The sequence below is a fragment of the Microtus pennsylvanicus genome (genome assembly GCF_037038515.1).
Source record: "Microtus pennsylvanicus isolate mMicPen1 chromosome 13 unlocalized genomic scaffold, mMicPen1.hap1 SUPER_13_unloc_1, whole genome shotgun sequence".
Lineage (NCBI taxonomy): Eukaryota > Metazoa > Chordata > Mammalia > Rodentia > Cricetidae > Microtus > Microtus pennsylvanicus.
In genome coordinates, this window is record NW_027460877.1 from 93,034 (window position 1) to 113,134 (window position 20,101).

The 20,101-nt window shown below is 37.8% G+C and overlaps 1 long non-coding RNA gene across 1 annotated transcript in view; it reads left to right on the top strand.

The window, feature by feature from the left end:
• Positions 1-10,759, top strand: part of LOC142842106 (uncharacterized) — a 41,339-nt gene extending 30,580 nt beyond the window's left edge. Inside the window, exons 2-4 of the long non-coding RNA XR_012909174.1 lie at positions 1,809-1,935; positions 2,126-2,186; positions 9,886-10,759. This is a non-coding gene — a long non-coding RNA (uncharacterized LOC142842106). The remainder of the gene's footprint in view (positions 1-1,808; positions 1,936-2,125; positions 2,187-9,885) is intronic.
• The last annotated feature ends 9,342 nt before the right edge of the window (positions 10,760-20,101 follow it).

Here is a 20,101-nt window from a genome sequence, read left to right on the forward strand (position 1 = left end):
GGGAATCCCACAATATGAGTTTCTGTAGCCTCAACCCATTTCCTGTTTTTTGTGCCTACCATGTTGTGGTTGAAACTAATCAGTCAGCTTTCTTCTTTTGCTGTCATAACTTCCCCACCATCATAAATTCTAACACTAAATCACACAAGATTCAGTAGAATTAGCTGCTATTTGGTGCCTAGGTGGTTTAATAGCCCACTGTTTTCATTTTTGTTTGTTTATTTTTGGAGACAAGGTTTGTCTTTGTAGCCCTAGCTGTCCTGAAACTAGCTCTATATACCAGGCTGGTTTCAAACTCACAGATCTTTTGACTCTGACTCCCATGTGCTGGGATTAAAAGTGGGCCAGCATTCCTGGCTTTTGTTTCAATATTGTTGTATGACGGTTCCTATCAAGCATATGCTATTGTACTGAGCTTCGCCCATATCTTGAATTTTAAAATTTGTCAGAAGGTTTCATTATGTTTCCCAGAATGGCATGTATTCATGACATTAATACTGCCTGTGCCTTCTGAGTCATTGGATTGCAGGTGCATAAACTTCTTCCTGCCTGTTTTGTTTGTTTTGAATTTTTATTTTAAAAAGAATATTTTTGTAGGAGGAGGAGGGTGGCCCTTTGTTCCCTTCTTGGCGACAAAGATGGGATTGCTTGTCGTCCTGGCTAGCTTACACCCAAAATAATCACACAGAAGCTGTATTAATTTAAATACTACCTGGTTCATTATCTGTAGCCTCTTATTGGCTAACTCTCATATATTGATTTAACCCATTTCTAGTAATCTGGATATCACCACAAGGTTGTGGCTTACCGGGAAAGATGCAACATGTCTGATATTGGCACCTCCATGGTGGTTCTCTATGACTCTGCCTTCTTCCTTCCAGAATTCAACCCTATCTACTCTGCCTACCTCTACGTATTTTACCTGTATGCATGGATATGCACCATGTGAGTACCTGGTCTTTACACTGATCAAAAGATGGTATTAGAAACCCTAATCTGGGAACAATGGATAGTTATGATCCCCCATGTAAGTCCTTGAGCCCACCTGTATGCAAGACCAGGAGGACTATTTACTGTTGATCTATCTTTTTTGCTCTGTGTTGATTATTTATAATCAGCATATTCATTGCTATTGTTTTCATTTGTCAATTTGTAACTTTAAACACACAGTGCTTCTAGTAAAATCTTATTTACATTGCAGTTAAAATTGGGACACTTCAGGTTTCTGGTAGATGAATAAAGAGTTCAAGTGAATGCATAACTCTTTGTAGAAACCAGTAAAAACCTATGAGTTATTTCTTTTATATTTGTTTGATATTTTTCATGTGAAACAGATATTTAATATGTATTTCTTGCTGTCCTAGCAGTGATTGCATAGACTAGGCTGGTATTCAACTCAGAGGAAGATAGATATACATGCCTCTGCCTTTTGAGTATAAGGATTAGAGGTATGATTCAATACATCTGGCTTTTTCATCTTATTTTTCTTTTTGTAGGTAGGTATTAACCTTTCATACAGTTTCTCTTATCTGTACTCTGTACTCTTGATCTGTTTACATATCTTTCATTGTTGGTCAGTAGGCATTTCTCTTGTAAGGTGATATCCCATTCAAAGGGTCAGAAATGACAGAGGTGAGCCTCCTATTCATTTTGCTTCTAAAGTGACTTGGTGATTAAATTATGATGTCTGTGTCATGGAGTAAGTATGGGGAGCACCAGAATTATATGACTATACTGTCAAAGAAGTATACATTTACAGTGTTGTCAGAATCGTGCTTTTGGTTGTACACATGTATGGCATATTTTAGAATACAGTGACCCATGATGATGTGCATGTCGACTTCAATTGGGAAGAATGGACTTTGCTGGATCCTTCCCAGAAGAATCTCTACAAAGATGTGATGGTGAAGACCTACAGAAACCTCACTACTATAGGTAGGGCTGAATTATCTTTCATGTTTCAAATAAGGGGACAACTGTTCATTGGTTAATGGTGCTCTTTTGTAATATGATTGAGAAAGTAGAATGGGGTAAATAAATCAGGCATGGTTGTAAGGTTTACTACAAATGGTGGCTAAATTTTTTTTATAATTTTTAATATATAATGTCTGGCACTATATTTTAGGATACAGTTGGGAAGACCATAATGTTGAAGAACATTGTCAAAGTTCTAGAAGACATGAAAGGTAATTTTCATTTATAAATATACAAATATACCTCTGAAGAATTGTAATACATCCTATATGTTTTAAACAACACCAGCAGTGTATATAATAACATGCATTGATAATTATTAAATTCTCACAAAATCATATACCTTAATTTCAGATAGGTGAACTGCATTTGCAAGTCATTCTTTTAAGAAAGAAGTCAAGGAAACAATGTCTTAACTTATATTACCATTTGAATCATAATACAATGAGAACTATACTGTAAAATTGTCTGTTTATTTCATATTATTCATATTATAAAAGATATACATGTTGAAAAGATGATAAGTATATCTCTAAAACTCTCTATTACACTAATAGTCCATAGAAAAGGTAGTTTAACCCATATACTTGTGACTGTGTTAAGTTCAGTGAGCGGGCAGTTAGAGTCATGAATCAAGGGGCAGCTGTTGTGGAGAGGCCTTAATCCAGATGCCACAAGTCTATGAGGCCATAAAGTGTGATCTCAATGTGGAAATCTTGTATTTGTTATTCTTCCTTTACTAGGTATATCATATGTTACTCTGGATACAAGCCACATGAGCATAGGGATGTGAAAAGATATAGCATACCTCTCTCTCAGAACAAACAGAAGATGTGTAGCAGTCTCCATGTTGAGTATACGTGTTGAATTTGATATAAAAGTATACAAGTAATTAGTTTTATAGCCTCATTGTTAATATATCAACAATCTCACATTTCAGAAAAGCACCATGAGTACTAGGACTGTACAAATATTTCTCTTTGTCCTAGTTTACTTAGCAAATGTAGTATCACTCACAGTAGAGGACACATGAATGCAATAAGAGTGGTAAAGCTCTGAGTTTTTTCAGTTCTCTTCAAATACACGAAAATTCTCATGTAGAAAAAAGATTCTGTAAATGTGAATCATGTATCTTCAAAGATGAAAAGCAAGCCTTAATGGGGAAAAACAAAATTGTAAAATTGTAAACATAGTAATAAAATGTTAACATTTAATTCCTCTTTATAAAAGGACTAAATTGTAAAATTAATTTATACAGATAAAAAATTCAACAATGTATTAAATGTAGTAATGCTTTCACATGTACCATTATCATTGTAGGCATGAAAAAAGTCAAACTAGAGAGAAAACTTCTGCATATACTCAATGTATTAAAGCCATTACATGTGACAGTCATCTTCACATGCCTGAAAAAACACCTATAAAGGAAATGAGTGTGGTCAAGCCTTTTCACATCACAGTCATCTTCAAATGCATAAAAAGACAGACACTGAAAAGAAATGCTATGAATGTAACCAGTGTGGTAAAGCCTTTGCATGTCACAGTTACCTCGAAAGCATAAAAGAACTCATACTGGAGAGAAACCCTATGAATGTAATCAATGTTTTAAAACCTTTGCACATAACAGTACTCTTCAAACACATGAAAAAAGGCATATTGGAGAGAAACCCTATGAATGTATCCAGTGTGGTAAAGCCTTTGCATGTCACAGTGATCTTCAAAGGCATGAAAGAACCCATACTGGAGAGAAACCTTATGAATGTAACCAGTGTGGTAAAGCCTTTGCATGTCACAGTAATCTACAAAGGCATGAAAGAACCCATACTGGAGAGAGGCCCTATGAATGTAACCAGTGTGGTAAGGGCTTTGCATGTCACAGTGATCTAAAAAGGCATGAAAGAAGCCATACTGGAGAGAAACCCTATGAATGTAATCAGTGTGGTAAAGCCTTTGCATGTCACAGTTACCTCAGAAAGCATAAAAGAACTCATACTGGAGGGAAACCCTATGAATGTAACCAGTGTGGTAAAGCCTTTGCATGTCACAGTAACCTACAAAGGCATGAAAGAAGCCATACTGGAGAGAAACCCTATGAATGTTGATGGAGGAAGGTCATTGGCTAATATAGGAACTGCCTCGGCCCATTTTATTGGTTAGAAGATAGGTGGGTGGAGTAAACAGAACAGAATGCTGGGAGGAAGAGGAAGTGAGCTCAGACTCAACAGCTCTCCTCTCGGGGCAGACACCTCAGAGAGATGGCATGCCCCGCTCCTGGGCAGACACATGCCATGAAGCTCAGACCCAGGATGGACTAGGCTAGAATCTTCCCGGTAAGACCGGTTCTCACAGATTATTAGAGATGGGTTGATCAGGATGTGAGAATTAGCCTGTAAGTGCTAGAGCTAAAGGGCCAAGCATGTTTAAAAGAATACAGTGTCCGTGTAATTATTTCAGGGCATAAGCTAGCAGTGCAGGCGGCCAGGGTGCTGGGAATGCAGCCCCACCGCCCTTATTACTACAGAATGTAATCAGTGTGGTAAAGCCTTTGCATGTCACAGTAACCTCCGAAAGCATAAAAGAACCTATATTGGAGAGAAACATTGTGTTTGTAATTAGTGTGGTAAAGGCTTTGTTTATTATAGTCATTTTCAAAGACATACTAACACATACTGGAGACAAACCCTATGAATGTAATGAGTGTGGTAAAGCCTTTGTACGTCACAGTACTCTTCAAATGCATAAAAGATCACACACTGGGGATAAACTCTATGAATGTAATCAGTGTGATAAAGCATTTGCATGTATGAATAATCTAAATCATGAGAAAAAATCGTACTGCAGAGAAACCCTATAAATGTATTCAGTGTGGAAAAATTTGTGCTTTATATAGGAGTAAAATTTTTATTTGCAGCAATCTTTTAAAATCTTTGCATATTACAGTAGACATTGACCTGAAATAAAAAAGAGGACTTCTTATTATACAGTATTTGGTCAGATCTTTAGCCAAAACATTTATAATCAGCTACAAAGTGATTTGGTATTCCCCTCTGTACGCTGTGAATATATTTTGTTGCCTTTGTTTAATAAAAAAAAAAAGCTGCTTTGGGTCTATAGCAGGGCAGAATAGAGCAAGGCAGGAATTCCAAGCAGAGATAGAGGAGAAAAGAAAGTGGAGTCAGACTCCATGTATCTGGAGTCTGGAGACAGATGCCCTGGAATCTTACTGGTAAATCACAAGTCTTGTGGTAAAATACAAAATAATAGGAATGGGTTAATTTAAGATGTCAGAGTTAGCCAGGCGATGGAGTTGCACGCCTTTAATCCCAGCACTCGGGAGGCAGAGGCAGGCGGATCTCTGTGAGTTCGAGACCAGCCTGGTCTACAAGAGCTAGTTCCAGGACAGGCTCCAAAACCACAGAGAAACCCTGTCTCGAAAAACCAAAAAAAAAAAAAAAGATGTCAGAGTTAGTTAATAAGAATTCTAAGCTAGCTGGGCGGTGGTGGTGCATGCCTTTAATCCCAGCACTAGGTAGGCAGAGACAGGCGGATCTCTGTGAGTGTGAGGTCAGCCTGGTCTACAAGAGCTAGTTCCAGGACAGGCTCCAAAGCCACAGAGAAACCCTGTCTCAAAAAAAAAAAAAAAGGAATTTTAAGCTAATAGGCCAAGCAGTGTTTTAATTAATATTGTTTCTGTGTCATTATTTTGGGTCTAGGCAGCCAGGAATGAACAAGGATCTTCTGCCTACAACACAGAGCTATTTCTTCTGTAGAAATAAATTTGACAGTGTTAACAATCTTTTCAAGCATTATGATGTCATTTTTATACTGTTTGTACTTACAAACTCATGGTAAAATGAATTTATGAAGTCCTATGTGTAGGGTAAATGGGCCAGCCAAAAAAAACCACATCCTGACTCTGAAATCAGAGCCAGTGAAATACATAATTTTGACTCTGAAACTGGAGACAAAGAAATACATCCTGACTCTAAAACCAAGACAAGGAAATACACTTTGTTTCTGAATCCAGAGCCAATGAAAGAAACACCTGACCCTGAAATCAGACTTAAAAGACTATAAAAGGCAAGGGATAGAACACACTTTGACTCTAAAACAAAAGCCAAAGAAACACACTCTACCCTTGACCAACTGAGCACAAAACCAGCTAATCCCTAAGCTCAAGATCTACCAACCCCTGAACATGAAATCCAGCCAATCTCTGCATTGTTCAAGATCAGAGATTGACATCTAACCAATTCCCACCATGAGAACCTTCTCCCTGGGAATACTCTGTGACTAAGAAGTCCTATATAAGTTCTGTACATGTTCAGCTGGCTTCTGCCCTGGCAGAGAGAGCCCCTCTCCTGGATTCTTCCCTTCCAATTAAGTTTCTTGAATGAGTTTTGGGTGAAAAACTTCACTGTAGTGGTAAGAAACTTTGTAGTGGATTGGAACAGAGAAGCTTTGGTCACCTCTGCTGGCAAACTCCCTTAAAGGAGCAGAGCAGAAGTAGCAACTCTTCACCAGTGACTTCAACATTTCTGCAAGTTTCCCATTAACTCCAGTGAAGCAGAGAAGTAACAATTTGGGCTGAAGCTGAGAAAAAAATTGGCATCTCTGTTAGGAAACTCCCTAGTGGGGTGAAACAGAGAAGCATTGAACATCTCTGCTAGGAAACTCCCTTAGGGAAGTGGAGTATAACAGCCATGGACATCTCTGTTCTGAAGCTCTCTTAGCAGAATGAAGCAGGGCCCAGCTGTGATGGCTCTTTTGGAGAGGAGCAGTATTGCTACATCCTGCATGGAGAACATCTCCCACTGGAACACAGCCTCACATATAGCCGGACTTCCCAATAGCCAGTATTTGTCAGGGACCATCTTTGACAAGTATACCAGTTACCAGGGTAGGGGCCTGGGGATTAGAAAAATAAGCAAAGAGAATGAAGACACAAGTGAAAATAATAAAGCAGAAGCATAGGATAGTACTGGCAGGGAGTTCCAGTGAATACTGTAAATCTGCCTGCATTTAATTTCCCATTATGTTTATACCCCAATACAATGGGGGGGGGGGAGACAGAAGACTGCTTTAACACAATGCCAAGGACAACTAGAACAGTTACTTGCTTCAATACTTTGATCCATCAAGTCCTTGATTATTGAGAAAAACATTCTGTTATTCAGGCAGTGAACCGACCCTAGACCAAGGATCCTAAAGGCAGTCATTCCTTAGGCCAAACATCTTAATTCAAAAGAAGGAGCAGAAGTATGTTTGAATTCTCTCACCTTTGCTCAAGGGGGAGTGGATTTATCTGCCTGGGCCCTCTTAAAGTCCAAAACATAAAACAACCACACCTTAGGTCAGGGTGTGTAACCACACCTGTTAACAACTTTGCCACCCTGAAACTCTGACCTTCAGACAAGGTGGAAATAGGCTCATGGTTTGGGGCCTCTACAAGGATACCTTTTCTTGTCATAGCTGTAGGTATCCAGTACACTTTCCTTTCACAACTGTAGGTATGGCCTGACTTCTAACAATCAGGCTACCATTTTCTTCAGAGCCCTAGGTATCAGGCTACCTTCCCTCCACAGCTTCAGTTATAGCCAGACTTCCGGGAATCGAACCAGGGTTTTTATTTATTTATTTATTTATTTATTTTTTAATTTATTTATTTATTAAGGATTTCTGCCTCCTCCCTGCAACTGCTTCCCATTTCCCTCCCCCTCCCCCGATCAAGTCCCCCTCCCTCATCTGCTCGAAGAGCAATCAGGGTTCCCTGACCTGTGGGAAGCCCAAGACTGCCCACCTCTATCCAGGTCTCGTAAGGTGAGCATCCAACCTGCCTAGGCTCCCACAAGGCCAGTACCTGCAGTAGGATTAAAAACCCACTGCGATTGTTCTTGAGTTCTCACTATTCCTCATTGTTCGCTTTGTTCAGCTAGTCCGGATTTATCCCATGCTTTTTCAGACCTAGGCCAGCTGGCCTTGGTGAGTTCCCGATAGAACATCCCCATTTTCTCAGTGTGTGGGTGCACCCCTCATGGTCCTGAGTTCCAAGAGGAACATGGGATGTACTCACTCATATTTGGTTTCTAGCCATAAATAAAGGACATTGAGCTTATAATTCATGTTCCTAGAGAAGCTAAATAAGAAGGTGAATCCAAAGACAAACACATAGGCATCCTCATGAATGCCTTTCAGACGATGAAAGGAGACAGAGACAGAGACCCACATGGGAGCACCGGACAGAAATCTCAAGGTCCAAATCAGGAGCAGAAGGAGATAGCCAGACTTCTCAACAGTCAGGATTCCTTTCTCCTTATAGGTGTAGGTATCCAGTATACTTTCCCTTCACAGCTGTAGGTATGTCCTGACAGGTCAGTGAGGGTACCTTTCTCTTTAGAGCTATAACTATTCAGAATACCTTTTCTCCACAGTTTCAGGCATAGCCTGACTTAATAACAGTCAGGGTAGCTTTCCTATCAGCTGTAGATATCCAGGATTGTAATTTGAGACTGTTCAGGAAGTTTCTGGAGCCATCTAGACCCAAATAGTCACACAGAAAATATATTAGTTACAACACTGTTTGGTCTGTTAGCTCAAGATTCTTATTGACTAATTCTTACATCTTAAATTAACCCATTTCTATTAATCTCACCACAGGCTGTGGCTTATCAGTAATGTTCTGTTCTGGCATCTTTCTGCTTGAACAACTACATCTCTTTTACTCCACCTATTCTCTCTCTCTCTCTCTCTCTCTCTCTCTCTCTCTCTCTCTCTCTTCCAGCCTGACTATATTCTGCCCTGCTGTAGGCCAAAGCAACTTTTTTTTTACCAATGGTAATAAATCATGTTCACAGCATACAGAGGAGAATCCCACATCCCAAGATACCTTCTCTTCACAACTGTAGGTATAGCCTGACTTCTGACAGTCAGTGTTGTAGGGAGGTTGCTTGTTTGGTTCCCAGGCACCTGGCTAGCTTAGATCTGAAATAATCACACAAACACTGTATAAATTAAACAACTGCTTGGCCCATTAGCTCTGGCTTCTTATTGGCTAAGTCTTACATATAAATTTAACCCATTTCTATTAATCTATGTATGGTCTTGTGGCTGTGACTTACTGGGTAAAATTCCCAGCATCTGTCTTCAGCATCTCCATGGCATCTCACTTACTCTTCCCTTCTTTCTCCCAGCATTCAGTTCAGTTATCCCTGCCGACCTAAGTTCTGCCCTATCAACAAGCCAAGGCAGTTTCGTTATTCATTAATGGTAATCACATCACACAGAGGGGAATCCCACATCAGATCAGGGTATCTTTCTCTACACAGCTATAAATATCCAGACTACCTTCCTTTCATAGCTGTAGGTATAGTCTGACTTCTGGCAGTCAGGATAATTCCCCCCCCCCCCGAGCTGTAACACTTGCACTATGAATTTAAACAGTAATGTAACCCTTTTAGATTTTATATTTCTCCTCAATTGAATGGAATCACTGATTCAAGTGTAAAACTTTATTGATTTATATTTGTTCCTTTTCTGTTGTGATATAATGTCTAGGTCAACTTATAAAAATTAAGTTGGCCTTTGGCTCCAGCGGGATACATACAGGATCACCATGAAAGTGACATGACAGCTGGACAGTGGTGGTGCATACTTTGATCCCACACTCAGGAGGCAGAGGCAGGTGGGTCTCTGTGAGTTTGAGGCCAGTCTGGCCTACAAAGCTAGTTCTAGGACAGACTTCAAAGCTACAGAGAAACACTTTCTCAAAAAAGAAAGAAAGAAAGTGTTATTGCTACAACTGTCTAACATGACAGCTAAAACAGGTTAAGAACTCAAATCCTTAACTTACAGCATGAAGCAGAGGGTGTAAACTAGAAAAGCCTACCCACAGTGACTTATTTCCTCCAGCAGGACAGCATTTCATAAGTCTTCCCAAATGATTCCATCAACTTAGAAGGATTGATTTCTCAGACTTCAAGCCTGCCTGATTGCTTCATGGTGAAGAAAAACTCTGTAAGCCATTAGGTGCCTTAACACCTATATTATAGGAATGAATTCTTACATGAGAAAAACTTTCATGACTGAAAATATGTTTAAAGAGTTGTTTTAATTGTGATTATGTGATATCAGTGTGCTTTGTGTGGGTATGTGAATGTGCATGCTGGTTTCTGATATATTAGATCCTAGGATTTTATTGCAGAAATTACAGGAGGTTGTCAAAAAATCAGACCTTGGGCCACGTAGCAAACATTTCTTAACTGCCCAGCCATGTTTCTAGTGCTCTAAATATTTTAAAGCCTATGTGTATCAATTAAAAGACAGAAATATGAATAAACTCACATAAAAGAAAACGCTTTCTGAAAATGATTTTGTAAAGGCTTTAGACATTACAGTTGTCTTCAGCTTCAAGAAAAAAATAATGATCCATTTATTTTTCATTATAGCCTTGAAGGAAGTAAATTATTTACCATGCTCACTGAAGACTGATGGTAGAGATCACTGCCTTGTGGTTTCTACTTTGAAACATTTGAGGTAGATACTAAAGTGTGCTCCATGTGTGACAAATCCATTTAGTAAAGTTTATTTTGTGGTCCTTATTTTTCTTCCGTGACTTTTGTTAATCTGTATTTTTCTACTATAATGTGTAGAATGGTAACCCCATCATCTAATTGATTCATTTTTTTATCTAAATATCAGGCAGTGTGTGATCATACTTTTTAAGTAAGAGTATCTATGAAATGGTGGTGGGTTGTTGCTCCTGGTTTTGTTTTTCATATTTCCACAAATTCCCTTGAGATTTTCTTGTTTGTTATTCAGTTTTGCCTAAATGTTAGTAATGATTCAGGGATATATTTGAACTCTTGATCCTCATGAGTCTACCTCCTTAGTACAAGTCTAAGGGTAGATGAAGTACTCACAACATTTGCTCTTTGGTCAACACAATTTAACAATGTTAATGTTAAAAATGCTTAATAGAAGAGAATATAAGAAACATTAATGATCTCGTGTGTGTACTCAAAACAGTATTTTCATTTATTTGGTAGAGATGTAATAAAGTAGGATAATGAACATTCAACTGTGTATCTCATACCATAGCTTGATGTTTTATATGTGTGTTGTAAATATATATTAGAATATATATACATAATACTGATGTTCCATGCTTCCCTGCTGCCAATTAGTTAACCATTTTATCTTGAAGAATTGCCTTCTAAGGAAATTATCCAAAGATGTCAGGTAATGTAAGGGCACTAAGATTTATTTTGTAACAAAGATTTACGGTGTGTGTGCAATGTGATTATGGGTTTTTAGGACCAATGCAGATATTTGGAGACCAGAAGACCACTTTGCAGTTTCTACTTTTGGTCCTCTTAATATGATAATCAAGGTCAGTTTTCCATCCTTGCACACCACAGACCTTTCCCATGGAGCCATTTCCCTGGTCCTCAAATAAGATTATGAGGAATATTATAATAGTAAACTATTGTCCTCTTTTCAGATTGTAAACAAGACAGATGAACACTGTATAATTTGAATGCAAAATCCTCTTTGCATAGGAAAATATTTGTATGATCAAACTGCCACACCAACTCCAGTGTCATCTCTGTGACATGACATATGTCATTATACCGGATGGGAGCTACGTATCCTATGGGACTAGCCTTCCTGGAGGTCAATGGAAGACAGCCTGGTATTAGCCACCGCTGAGGCATAGACGGGTTTCTCGATTAGATGGCTATGCGGGATATGAACTTTGCACAAATTCTTTCATAATAATGATAGTTTTTATATATATTCAAGACAAGGATCATTCTCTTCAGAAACAGCTCTGGGATAAGGAAGCACAGTATGGGAATGTATAAGACTACAGCAGAACCTTTGTTATACACAGGGTGTATGATGAGCAAGGGAATAGATGGGTTAATGTTGATGGACAAAAACTGTTATATAATACTTTGAACTTTATGGATAGGCTTGCTAGATCCCAACCCCCATGATGTCTGCTGCATAAGAAGGTATTAAAAAGTATAGTTCAACAGGTGCAGAGAACTGATTAGGTATATTTGGTCACTAGATGAAATAAAGGATTAGGAAGAGGAAGGGCCATGATAGCGATAATGAGACAGAAACTTTCTATTCTTAAGATGAAACCACTTGTCTGAGGTTTACAGTCCCAAGGACAAGATTTCCTCTTCTAAGGATGCTTTATGTCTAACACCTGTTCCTGATAATGTACTTTTCTTAGATATTGCTGATGTGACTAAAAGAAGCTTTCATACTGTGTCAACCAATGACACCTGACCTTCTGATTTGTTCTTTGTTTGAATACTATATAATGAAAACATGAATTCAGTAAAATCGCAGCAGATTCCAACCACTCTCTTGTGTGTTGTGTCTGTCTGTCATTCACCGAACTTGTGCCTTCCTGTTACCAGGACCCTGCTTCTCCCATGGTCTGAGTGGCTCCCCTAAGCCGGTCCATGGCACAAACATTTTTTTAACTTGCTTATTCTGGGGACTAAACATTTGTTTATAACACTTTCTCAAAAACCACAATTGAATTCCAATTAATTGTCTCATTCATTAAAATTGGTTGCTGATAAGCCTGATGACCTGTGTTCTATCTCTGGGTGATCCATATTGCTCCTACAAGTTTTTTCTTTTATTTCTAAACTTGGGAAGTGGCATATGCACACTCCTACACACATAAATAATTTTTAATCCTGAATAAGTGCAATTGAGACCAATTGCAGTCAAAGAAATCCCTAGGTTTCATCACTAAAACTCACATAGGGGAAGAAAATAATAGACACCTGTGAGTTGCCCAGGTGTATACACACAAACACTCTTCAAACATTTTTACATGGATAAAGTTAATAAAGTAAAGACAATGACCCAATTATTGAGCACATATTAAATGATTGCACATTTCAATTACAGAATTTCAAGAAATTTACTCTTCATCTGAACAATGATGGTCCCTTTTAAATCATACTTTATTTTTCATTCTCTGATTCAATGATAGGTCATTTAAAAACATATACCTCAACTGGATTTAGAGGTGTATGGCTATAATCCTAGCACTTGAAGGATTGTGTTTGGCCAGTCTCTGAGTCTGTGGCCATCTTGGCGCCCATAGTGAATTCCATTGCAGCTATGGCTCTGTGGACATACCCTGGGTCAAAAATTCCAAAAATAAAATCTTATCTCAAATTTTGGAACTTTTCCTAATATAATCTGGCTGGACTCTGAATGGTTTTAACAGAAGCTTTTATAGTCTTACATCAAGAGAACTGTGTTAACAATAAAACTCAGAAACAATATGGAGAGGTAAAGAAATCCATTAAATTCTTTGACAACCATCAAGAGGGGACTTTCCTCACCTTCAAGTGATAGGAGACAGAAGGAATAGTAGCTCATCTTCATCTTTAGCATTATTATGACCTGGAGAGTTGGCTCAGTAGTGCTGCTCCTCTTGGATACTGAAGTTTAATTCCTGGCACCTATATCTGATTCTTCAGAATGACTTGTATTTCCCAGTCTTAGAGATCTGGTGCATTCATCTGGCCTCCTAGGGAACCAGATATGCAAATGGTGGAAAGACATCTATATATATGATTACATATTGTTAAAAGGGTTTTCTTCATGTGTCTATTACCTTAGAAAAGAATAAAATTTAATTTAAGTGTATAAGTTTTGCCAGTGAGTATACCAATGGCATGCCAGGAACCAGTAGTGACTAGAAGATGTTGTCTGATCCCCTGTGACTAGAGTTACTGACAATTGTAAGCTGTCTTTTGGGTGCTGGAAATCAAAAGTCAGGCCCTGTGGGTGAGCAGCCAGTGTTTTAAGTGCTGAGCCTTCTATTCAGTCCCATGAACATGCCATTAATAGCAATAACGTGTGACTGGTTGATCTAAGTAACAGTTGACTCCCATCAAATGCAGCCTTCCTGTCTTAAGGTCCACTGTCTTCCAACTATGAGCAAAATTGTTTTTCTTTATCTTTGTATTATAATTCATCAAGAGACTAGAGCACAGTACTGTCTTTATTCTACAGATGGTTGAAACCCAGGCTCATGGAGATTGGTGGAGTTTTAATATAATTAAGTGTAACTGCTCATCTTACTCACCCCAACTTTCTAACGAATGATTAAATGGAGTTAAAGCCAACTAAGTCAAGCATGGTTACAGATGTATAACCATGGTACTTAGAAAGTGGAGGCAGGAATTTCAGGATTTCAAAGTCATCTAAAATGAGAATGGTCAGTAGGGTATGGTGGAAGGCCCATTGAACCCAGGGAGCCTGTGGTTTGCTCAGGACAGTGTCCATAGTCTTTCCTGCAGCCCTACAACTTCAGGGCTGTGGCACCAGCAAATGTTAGATGAGGTATTTGCCAATCTAAGTTTTTTATTCTTGATAATGTTTTCTGTCCAAGTCAGCCTAAGTCACTTAAGGGTCAGAATTATGTTGCTCAATAAAGATTGCAATTCTCCTACAATTGGGTGAATTAGCCTCAGGCGGGGATGAGATCCCTATTTATGTATCTGAAACAACATGTTCAGTTCTGAAACAATAACACAAAACCAACAGAAATGGACTCAGCAGGTTTTATTAATATAGTTGCACATCCTTATTCATACAGACTTAAGGAAGGAATTAGAAAAGAAAATTTTGGGAATAAATTTTAAATAAAAATGCAGCTTGCAAGATAGCTTAGCAATTAAGAACACTGGGTGTTGTTGCAGTTGGCACAGGTTACATTGCCAAAAATCATGGTTGCTAACCATCTCCTGCAACTCCAGTTCCAAGGGATCTGATTCACTTATCTGGCTTCTGCGGGTACTGCACAGGGACACCTGTGGGTAAACACCCATATACATAAAATAAAACTTAAAAAACGAGATTCTGTACAGTAATGTCACAGACTTGAAATAAACACCAATCAGGGCTGTTCATCAAAAAAGCATCTGTGGCCTTTCTCTGAGACAGCTAGCTTGGAGGCAAAAGAAGGATTATTTTGAGGTTAGAATGGCTCAGAACAGCTGTTGACTTAAGAACAATCACAGTGTGGATAGGTGACTTTCCCATAACATTGTTTTAATTTGTATTCTATGTCCTTTGTATATGTGAGGATTGTAGCATCAGTACATCTTAAATATATCATTTAGATCATATATTAAGATCTATTTCTCTTTTAAGTCATACATTGTGATATATTTTATTTTTATCATAATGCATAATCTCAAAGATAGTTTTGTTCTGTAAATCTCCATCTGCCTAAGTGGCTAGACTTGCATTCTCCTGTCCCTATTTACACTGTTCAATGTATAACCTCAGGCCTGAACCTAAAAAAAAGACTTAAGGATGACAGCATATGTGGAATGCAAAATCTGGACCAGGTGGTCTCCTCTTTTAGCATTAACCACCATGAATGCATACTGTTACTAACGGAATTTATGTCTATTAAACTTTAAGTGTGTGAATGATTTATCACTGGGAAGACATATTAATTCTAGAATAGCAGTACCTCAAGCATTGTAGAAAAATGTTTCTGAGAAAAACATTTCTTTGTTGGATTAGGTAGCCTTGATCCCACACCATTGCTCCCCAGAGCAATGACCTTGTTGTCCTTGTAATTAAACTAAATTCTTGGATGAAAACACAATGACCACTGAGCTCTAAAATTGAAAATTTAAGACATGTAGTCAACTGTCCATTACAGTAACAGGAAAAGGATTTGTATGCGGAGCATGGCTTCCACTTTCAGACCAGAATAGGAGGAATAGTTTATTGCATACACTGTAGGTAGGCAAACATCTGCTGGAGTCACCATTATGAAATAGGACCTGATTGTGACAGGATCAGTGATTTTGTAATTTCCCAGCATATGTTAATCTGTCATGAGAATGAAGGCAGGCTAGATTTGGGCTGTGTAATTCGGGAAGGTTAGCTTGAGTCAATAAATATTGACTTTCTAACAAGGGAACTCTCCTATGCTTATATGTCCAATCCTGCCTGTCATGATTCTATCCATTAGCTGCAGCTGTGTGTTTCAGGTCACAGGTCTCAGCAGCTGACACTGCACATGGGGCATGGTGAAGTCATGCCTTTTTAATGTCAGTCTCTTTACCAGGGAGTGTTCTTCTCTTGTCCAAAGTCAGTATAACTGTGTTTTTAAAAAATTATATTTATGTTTTTTAAAAGATAATTGCTATTTTCACTTTTTAAATTTTATTTACTTTAAATGCTCTAATTTCTGCTCTAATCTATTTGTTTCTATTCCCTATTATTAACAGGTCATTAAGAATTTCTTTCCATTTTTTCTCAAATTCTGTTGATTATTTATTTCTGTCTCCTGTAGCTTAGGCTTATCTCACACTACATATTTGAGAATTGCTTTGAACACCTAATCCTGCTCCTGCTGCCCAGAAAGCAAGTTCTGCAATTGCTTCAAGACTGGGCCTTAACTGCTCAGTGAGAAGGATAATAGATGAGTAAATGAGTGTCCTCCAGCTTCTCTGGATTTTATTGTGAGTTCTAAAATTATCAGTTTGAGTCATATAGAGCATGGCTCCTCCCTTCAGACCAGAAGAGTAGGAACAGTGTACTGTGTGCACTGCAGGGGACACACTGGACAACACCTAGATCACAGACTGAAGTCGAAGGTCACGAGCTTCAGACCAGAAGAGTAGGAACAGTGTACTGTGTGCACTGCAGGGGACACACTGGACAATACCTAGATCACAGACTGAAGTTTAAGGTCATGAGCTTCAGACCAGAAGAGTAGGAACAGTGTACAGTGTGCACTGCAGGGGACATACTGGACAATAGCTAGATCACAGACTGAAGTTTAAGGTCATGGGTGGCAGGGGTGTCCATTACAAAGAAGGATCTGATGGGTCACAGTGTGTGATTTTCCATCATATATTAATTCCTTCCGTGTGAATGAAGACAGACACCGGTGGGTGTACAGTTTAGGGAGGAGAGCTTGAACTACTAAGCATTTAGTTTCCATTAGTGAACTCTCCCATGCAGATATGTTCAGTCCTGCTTGACACAGTTAATCAGCTCAGATGATTGAGACACAGCCATTGGCTGTAACTCCATGTGTCAGCTCACAGCACCCAGCAGCTAACATTTTACATGAGACAAAGTCATACATTTTCTTATTAATGATGGCGGAGGAGTAGTGGTTCTTTGCTCAGCTGAACCAATTTGCAACAGGAAGTAAATTTCTAAAAATTAAACAACAAATGACAAAAATTATTTAAAATCATACAATTTGAAATATATCTCTCTCTTCACATTTAAACAGTGTAAAGCTGGTAGCACATACTTAAGTCCTGGCATTGGTGAAGGCCAAAGCAAAGGGATCATGAGCTGATAATAAGACCCTATCCTAAAAAACACAAAACTAAACGATGAACTGAGATACTATGGAGCTGAACATGTAGCTCCATGGTAGAGTACTTGTCTAGCATGTATGAAGCTTGGGTTTGATACCAACCGATGGAAAGATAAATAACTAAATTTAAAAATTAAGTAAAAATAAGAGGAAATCATTTATATAAAAGTAAGCAAATACTTTGAAAATAGAAGTGAAAGTCAATTTTTCAACAGGATCACAACATAAATAGAGAAGTATATACCTAAGGCATCAACATCAAATTTATTTTTAACTGAGATAAACCAGACATTACTTTTATGAATCAGTAAGTCTTTTTGATGGGTATTTTTGTTTGTCTGGTTTTTGGTTTTGTTTTTTCAAGTTGAATTTTTTTTTTGCTTTTGTTTTGGAGCATGTCCTGGAACTAGCTCTTGTAGACCAGGCTGGCCTTGAACTCACAAAGATCCACCTGCCTCTGCCTCCTGAGTGTTGGATTTACTACTGTGCGGCAATGGGCATTATTTTTAAAAGTTAAAAGAGCTTTACTATTATCTAAAAGAGAGATAATTACTTTTCCCCTACAAAATTTATTGAGTATTATGTAACAGTATAATGTTAATTAAAAGCTACCTTCAATAGTCATGATGAGAAATAAGAAACTTACTAGGAAAATCATTCTGACAAATATTCTACTTCATCTAGATGACTTTCTTAAATTAGCCCATCTCCAAAAGCTTTTCTAACCTGTGTGGAGAATAAAGCTTGAAGCTACTTCATCACTAGTTCATATTTCACAGAGATAGAAAAGTATATCATAGCATTTTAGGAAAATATTTACAATGTATTTTCTAAATATTCTTAGGATTTTGCAATCAATTAGGGTCCTAAAAAACAAAGAAGCTACATATACTGACCTCATTCATGGCAGGGAATCTGAGAGGAGCAGAAACCTTTTGTTGTCCATTGTCATAGATATAGATGGTGCTCTGACAAAAGGGCCTTTGCCCAGGCATGTGAACAATGGTTATGTTGTGCTAATGAAGTAAAGCACACATTAAAATGACTAAAATTACATCATGTCTTTGCAATGACATATGCTTACAGATTATTACTTCATACTTTGTGTGAAGAAAATATTAAGGAAAGCTAAAATGCTGACTCAATGATGTTCTCAAAACAAGTAACAATTTTCATGTACTGTAAAACAATTAAGTCTTTATCAGAGACTTACAAAAATTGTTTCTTCTGCATTTTCTAAGGTTCTAAATATTCTTAAAATTATTTTCTTCAAGGAGAACCATTTTATGTTTTTGAAGTAAGCAACAAAAATACATTGATTTAACATTAATTCATTAGAAATGAATATTGGCAGACAAAACCGTCTCCTATAAATGCATCAAACTGTTATACTTCTTTTTTGAGACAGGGTTTCTTTGTAGCTTTGGAATCTGCCTTGAAAATAGCTTTTATAGACCAGGCTGTCCTTGAAACTCACAGAGTCACCTACCTCTGCCTCCTGAGTGCTGAGATTAAAGGTGAGAACTGTTATACATCTTAAAGGAAAGATAGAATGAAGAGTTTGAGGTGGCATCCTGAAGTCTTACCCAGAGAGAATCACAGAAACTGTGGTCAGGAACATAACTGTTGCTTATTCTCTTTTTGTGCACACTGCCACAACCAACATACCTAAGTGAGTGATAAAAGCTTCAAAACCCATTCCATTACCTGTAAAAAAAAAAACTAACAAAAATATATGTTATCAGAACCTCTGAAATAAAGTAGACAAGTCTCTTCATCATTGAAGTTCACCATCGTGAACATATAATGTGATTACAAATATCTTTATCAACAATGCTGCAATCTTAATTTTATCGCTATACAACAGACTTGGTTTCAGTCATTTTTTAAATCCATTTTGGCATAAAAGTTAAAAAAAATTATAAAAGGTAACACTGGAAGTGGGATTTCATTATCAAGCTAGAACAGTGGTTTTCTACCTTCCTGATGCTGTGTGCCTTTAATATACAGTTCCTGTTGTAGTGACCCCTAGCTATAAAATTATTTCAGTGATACTTCATAACTGTAATTTTGCTACTGTTACAAAGCAAATATAATTATCTGCGTTTTCTAATGGTTTTAGGTAACCCTTGTGAAAGGGTCCTTCGATGGCCCCCAAAGGACTCACAGGTTGAGAACCTCTGAGCTAGAACAAAACCACAAATTTCAAATCTTTTAAAGTCTTCCAAATATCCAGAAAGCACACATAAAAGTTTTAATAATAAGGCATATTAAAAATTATTAGCTACCTGAGGCCTGAATGTTTTACATGAGAACACAACTCCTGCAGTGGAACGGTTTACTATTTCTTCTCCACTTTTATACTACTTTCATTTTTGTTTCCTAAAGTTACTCAGCATTTAGCCAGGAAAATATATAAGATACAGAACTATTTTAAAAGTAATAAAGCACTTCTAAACTATATACAGGCACAAAATAAAAATTTCATATAAACTGTTATAGATACATTATCCTACTTAAGAATGTGACAATCTTCATTTATATTCCACAATTTGTACCATTACCTATATAATTGTTTTCTTTTTCCTCCTTTGTTAGCAGTGTCAAGGGGTAATTGATCCTGATCTAAGCAAAACCAAGCAGAGAAGGAAAATGCAGACCCAGGCCATTTCTCAATGGCAGGCACAGAAATTCCAAATTAAAATACTGCAGTGCACT